This window comes from Coturnix japonica, chromosome 10, assembly GCF_001577835.2.
Source record: "Coturnix japonica isolate 7356 chromosome 10, Coturnix japonica 2.1, whole genome shotgun sequence".
NCBI lineage: Eukaryota > Metazoa > Chordata > Aves > Galliformes > Phasianidae > Coturnix > Coturnix japonica.
In genome coordinates, this window is record NC_029525.1 from 4,451,907 (window position 1) to 4,458,274 (window position 6,368).

The 6,368-nt window shown below is 40.8% G+C and overlaps 1 long non-coding RNA gene across 1 annotated transcript; it reads left to right on the forward strand.

The window, feature by feature from the left end:
- Window positions 1–504: 504 nt before the first annotated feature.
- Window positions 505–5,752, forward strand: LOC116653894. The gene is made up of 3 exons (XR_004308491.1): window positions 505–1,258; window positions 4,901–5,062; window positions 5,187–5,752. It is a non-coding gene; the product is annotated as an uncharacterized LOC116653894 (long non-coding RNA).
- Window positions 5,753–6,368: the final 616 nt, after the last annotated feature.

Sequence of the window (6,368 nt, forward strand, 5' to 3'; positions counted from 1 at the left end):
GAATAATGTAAGTCGCATTGTCTCTGTCTCTTTTGCGTTTCGTCAGTCTAAATGACAAAGTCCTAAGATAATGAGGTATGCTTAAACCCAGATGTTGTTGATCTGGAAGTGATCCTGAGATCCTGCTCTTTCCCCCTCTCAGCCTCCTTTCCACTAGCCTGCCTGCTGGATATTATTGTTCCTTCATTCATACTGCCTAACCTAACTTGGCTGCTTTTTCTTCTCTCTATAAAACCAAAGATTTATAAATATATGTATGCATATATGTATGTATTTGTGGTAGACTTTCTGTGTTATGAACCAAAGAGCCTCACCAACAACATTCCGGCAACTCTCAGAGCTAAGGCCTGAAATTGGCAATAAGGGTTTATAATGTGATCAGGGCTAACAACACATTTTCTCTCTGAATTTCTTCTCAGAGTTTTTCCTGTGATCAGGTATATTATTTCTACATGAGCAGAAACCTGAGTTCGGGAAGGAGAAGGAAGCTGTTCACAAGCAAAGGTTTTGCTCATTTAAGGAGATATTATACAACACATTAAATGCAGTGAGGATATCTGTCAAAATCTAAGGTCCTCCATCTCTGCCATTATCTATCTTCCATTATAGGTTGACACTAATTGCAAAAATGATATAATCTTCAAAAACTATATGAGCGTTAAAATTAATGGATAGGATAAAATCTTAAGTATTCTCACTGAATAAAAGCTTAGAGAGAATGGGCCATGGGCTGACACAGAAAGCTTGGATGTGGATTATATCAAAAATTGCATCTAATACAGAAAACAACAGAGAACCAAAAGGGAATGTAAAGAAAACATGACTGGTGCTTGTGGAGTAAATTTCAGAGAAATTACTGATGAAGATGAGTGGACAGAAAACACATTTGGAGTCCTTTGGCTCTAAAAATGACCAACAGCACAAAAGCAAATAAAACAGCACAACAACAGAGCACAAAAAAAAACCAAAAAACCAAAAACAACCTAAGAAGTTAGATATTTTGACTGGAACCTGCCACCCTTTGCACTAGCAAACTAATCATAGCTTTGTGATATTCTTCCAGGTCTGTTTCTGGTAAAGGCGTTGTAATGTAATAGACTTTCATCTGCACCAGATGGTACAAGTCCCTGATGAATCATATGCCAGCTGCAGCCAGAATGCAACACGCTCCAACTACGCGGCCTCTTTCACTGTGCAGCCAGCACAGCACTCAGAGCCACAGAACATGTGTCGGAGGCTCTCTATGTAGTTGTCCATAGTAGGTATATGAAAGATGACAGCTTCCAGAGCCGCACACTGTGCTCTTCCTTCTAGTCTTTACACAACAGACAAAAAGAAAATGGTTTCCTTTGTCTGTTACGTCTGTTTTGTCCAAGAGGTTAGAAGGGCTCTGTACTCCATCAGATGACACTACCGTTTTCCCTGTTACATTTGTATTAAATTAAAGGGTGCTATCTGGGATCCTAACTTGACTCCTAACTGCCCCACTGCAGCACTAATGTCTGTGCTCTTGTGTACCAACTTAATGCAATTAGCAATATGTACAGCTTGCAAGGGAGAATAAGGGCGATGCTAACACATGGTTAATTAAGATATTACAGTTAGCTATTTGCTAGGCTGGCTCAGGGGAGTAGTAATAGGATATGGAGTCTTTCACCTTAAGTTCAGCAGTTCTTACCCACAAATTCCCAGGCAGTGATCAGTAATTCCTCATTAACCCTGGAACAAAATGAATCTGACTCCACTCAGACATGCAGATGACTTTGGAGCATGTCTGTCAACAAGGAGTATCACCACCTCTGTCAACTAAATTTCAAAGTGAAGAACTCCAGCGCTGTGAGTAAACAGAAATTGATGCCTTCCTGCACAATTACCTTCCTTTTCTTTCTTTTTTTTTTTTTTTTGTCTTGAGACTCAGCACACTAATATAGTATCACCAGATACAGACTGACTTTAAAACTACAAAGTAACTGGTGTCCTTTGGTGCCCCTGCAAGACAAACAGCAGGTAGTACTACAATCATAAAAGCTGCAAAAAACAATCTGAAGGGGAGAAAAAAAAATAAAAAAGCAAGACAGAAAACTAAAAAAACTAAAACCCACCACACCTACATTATAATGAATCTGCAAGAGGACCCTGATTTCACGATCCTACTTGTGCTGCCAAGAACAGAAAGAATCATTGCTTCTTGACATCATTCTTTTGCTGAAGGGCAATAACCTCCTCTGTATGCATTGCCTTAATCATGTCAAGTTGTGTCCCACAGATTTGCATATCTCCCAAGGAAGCACGGTGCATTGCCAGCAGCCTGATAGGCCAGATCAAAACAATTTCCTAATGTATGTTTACATCAGTTTTGGCTCCTGAGCCGCTCTTGTTCTAGTTGGTCTCCAAAACAGAGCCAATTCCCTCTCTTAAAGCTGTGTGTTGCACTGGGGATAGGAAGCAGAACATGCACGGATACGCTGTCCTTACCAAAATTGTGCAGTGCTTTCTAGATTAATGAACTGCAAATCAGATACACAAATGAAACCACATGCTAGATATAAACCCAGTCCTCTGAGATGCGCTTGTTGTCACAAGTCAGAGAGGGAGGCGGGGGGATGAGGGAGAGAGAGCGCACAAGCCTGTGTGTGATGGGGGTGTAATGAATGCCAGCTACCCTCTCGACTCTCTGGGATATGTGGGGATGACAAACTCTCTGAGGAACAATTCCTTTGACTGGTTTGCTGAGGAAAGGAAACTTGTCATGCTGCCAAGAATAAAACTGCTTCTGGGCTTAGTTTTGAATTTTATAAAGTGAATAAGTGAAAAATGTATACACATTCACTTCAGACCCAAGTCATGAATAATTGAAAGAATATATAATTGTACCCAGTTTTCCCCTCAAGCTCAACCAGCAAAGATATCTTCTGTCCATGTAACTGGGTACCTCACATTTCTTTCAGAAACAGAAAGCAATCTTAACCAAATGTCACTGAATTCACACTGCACGCAAGTGTGAACTGCAGCCTGACCATCAGAAAAGCAAAGGAAAAACTCAACAGTTTTAAATGAAGGGAGCTGCACATTTCTGCTTATACAGAAATGTTTTCCTAGTATGGCTCATCCACATTTGATGCTGGGTATGACAGCATGACAGAAGATGTGTTGTTAACACAGTATGATGGTAGACATTAGGCTGGAACTGCATATGGCAGAGTACATTTTAATAAGGCACAATAAGATAAAAACGGGTACCAAGCCAAAAATACACGTGCAGAAAATAAAATAAGCTCAGAAAACAGAAGTTATCTGGATCTTTTGTAGCTCTTTCTTTCTTTTTTTCCCCTAAGACAGGGGGATGTTCTAGGACAGACAGTGAGATGTAAGTTAACAGGAGATGGCCACGTTTTCCTCTGCTTACACTGAAGTGTATATTGAAGTATAAGCTGTAGGGGGCACTAGAACTGCTTAACAGTATTTTTATGAAAAAGACAGGTGCCAGAGATGCGCTGCTTTTATTCTTCCACATTATTTGTAAGTCCTTCCATTTTCAACTGAAGTGAAGCCTGGAATTACTGTTGTCTGAGGATGCAGTAGTTAGCAAACACCATGTGGATAGCAATGTACGTGGTATGGGCCACCTGCAGATACAGAAAGCTCATTTAAATACTAACGAAGAATATCAGAACCTTCTGTGAATAGCATAACCATTATCCCCTCCCACTGTGGTATTAATGTTTGTATCCTACAAACTGAGATGCTCTTCGATATGAATAATACGTTACAAAAACCTGAATCACAAACAAATGGACAGACTCAATTTAAGTAAAGATAATAGTTGCATCTTCAAAATGGTCTGGGGTTTGTCTTGGCTGTTATGAAAGTTGCACATTCTTTATATTGCTGTGCTTCCCTTGCTAAATTACAAACACAGAATGTTCACCTAGACCCAGTTTCTGTCCTGGCTGCTAATCAACAAGGAACTTGCTCAGATATAGGAAAGGGCAAATCAGCCGACGTGGGAGGTGCAATTCTGACTATGAAGAATGAGTCCTGTACAGCACAGTGGGTTCTACCTGAAGTAGCTGAAAGAGGTTTGGGATACACTGTATTGGGGTATAGAAGGACCATGAAGAGGACAGGATCACTTTCTGCTCAGTATTTTACCCCATGATATACCGAGAGGATTAAACTACCACAACTAGCTGGCTGTGATAACAGATTACAGTTGTATACGTGGCTTTAAACACGATGATGATGCACCCTACAGGAATACCAAAAGAATATCAGAATACTGTATGCTATTTTGTTCCTGTCCACAAACTTGGGAATCATCACTAAATAATATGTTGCTCTTGTAATTGTGTAGCACAGGAGCCTAAGACAAAAGTGAAAAAGGCTGGAGAAAAAATGCTTGTATGCTTTACAGGGAAATGGCTGGGAGGAGCGACGAGCAGATGCAGGTGCTGTGTCCAAACTCACAGACACAGAATTTCAAACAAATAGTTTCAAATCCCAACATTCCTGATTGCTTGAACCCGTTGAAAGATGGTATTTGTCACCTAGGGGTTGTTGTTTATTTTGGAATTAATAGATGATGTTTTGCTTAATAAGCAAAATAGGAAAGAACCATGAAAATGTGAATGTTTCTGCATTGTGTAGTTTTAGATTATTATTATTTTCTTTTGATGGGTTAATTGTGAATTATTTCAGACCTGAAGTTATGCAGCAGTTGATTTTTCCCACATACAGGACAAAATTAACATGACAGAGTGTTATTCTTAGAAGCCTGCTCTCTTTGGTAAAGCTTTCATGTGAGAATCTGCTTATATTTGCAGTTGTCTGATGTTTGGAAACAGAATTATTCAACACCTCCAAGTAGTTCTCTCTGACCCCTTGTTTGCTTGTTTTCTAGGTTACCCAGGAGCACCAGAAAGATTTCCAGCCACCTTGTGCCACCCCGTGTAAGAAATGGGAAATTGCACAGCTCTGCTCACCATGGTGACCTGGGTAGTGGTCCTGCAGATGGCAATGGGTGCAACGTGAAGGCAGTTCTGAGTTTATCAGCAACCAAATGGTATTTAGAAAAGCTAAAACACTATTTTTAATGAAACATATATATATAAATATATATATTTCTTAAAATGTGAACTTTAAACCTTTTGATGTAACACGTAATAGTAGCCCTTTTTATCTTGCAGGTCTGATGGAGGATAAGGAAGGTTGCCACACACCCCCTCCATCATAAGTCCAGCTGTTCACAAACACTGCACCAGCAGACGGAGATCCCTATCCACTCAATCCTAAATAGCTCAGCATATCAAATACCTGTACACAGATTGTACAGAACTCCTGTAATCAGATCTGCACTATTAAAAACCGGGATCCTACGGGCATGAGGTGTCTGTTCCAAGGTGCGTACAGCAGTAATGGTAAGTTTGGTGTGCAGCCAGGAAAATGCCATGTCCTGAAGCACTGAATAGTGCTGTTTCATCACCTTCTGTGGCTGTTACCTCCACAAACAAATAAATGGTGACAATGGAGGTGGGAGAATAAAATACTGTTTTCCTTTTGCTGTTCCCACTTCCTGTTTTATTGTGTTTCTCATGCCAGCAGCCTCATACTTCTTTATATTTAAGCTGGCTCCTGCTTTGTGTTTATTACCTGATAAGCCGATTTTGCAGTAACGCCTACAGGCTGTTTGCTGTGAATTATACTAATTCCTTATAAATATTCTAATAAATTTACCTTAATTGCTTTATTTCCCGTTATCCTTAGATATCATCTTTGTTGGGGGGGGGGGGGGGGGGAAGGTAGGGGGTGAATGTCTCTACCATCTATTCTTCTTTAGCAATATATTCTCATACAGTATTTTTCTCCATTCATTAAATCACTTATTTATTCTTCCCACCCTTCTTCTGCACGTGTCTCACGTTCCAGCTGTACCTGGGCTCAAACATTGGTGCATCGTTGCCTTGTGGACAACCTTTGTGCTGTGAGGAGCAGCAATTCAGGTTGGTCTCTGCCTGACTGCAGTCATGTGAGTGGCAGCAGTTGTGTGCAGTGGAGTTTGCTGGCACACACACAGATATGTGTGTTCATGTTCCAGCAGAACCACTGTTGCAGAGATCAGCTTGTGATGAAAATATGAAGTTTGCCCCTTAGCTTCATGAATTTTGTGCATTCAAACACTGTGTTCCTGCTGTTCCAAAGCACTGTGTCCCAGCGGGGTGGATCACAGGGCTGTTCTCAGGCGGCACTCTGCACCTCAGGCATCTCCATCTCCTCATGGTGACATCTCCATCTCCTTCTGGTGACATCTCCATCTCCTCAACTGCTGTCTTTACCGCTGCCAAAGGATGGTGAACTCGGCTTTGTGTGCA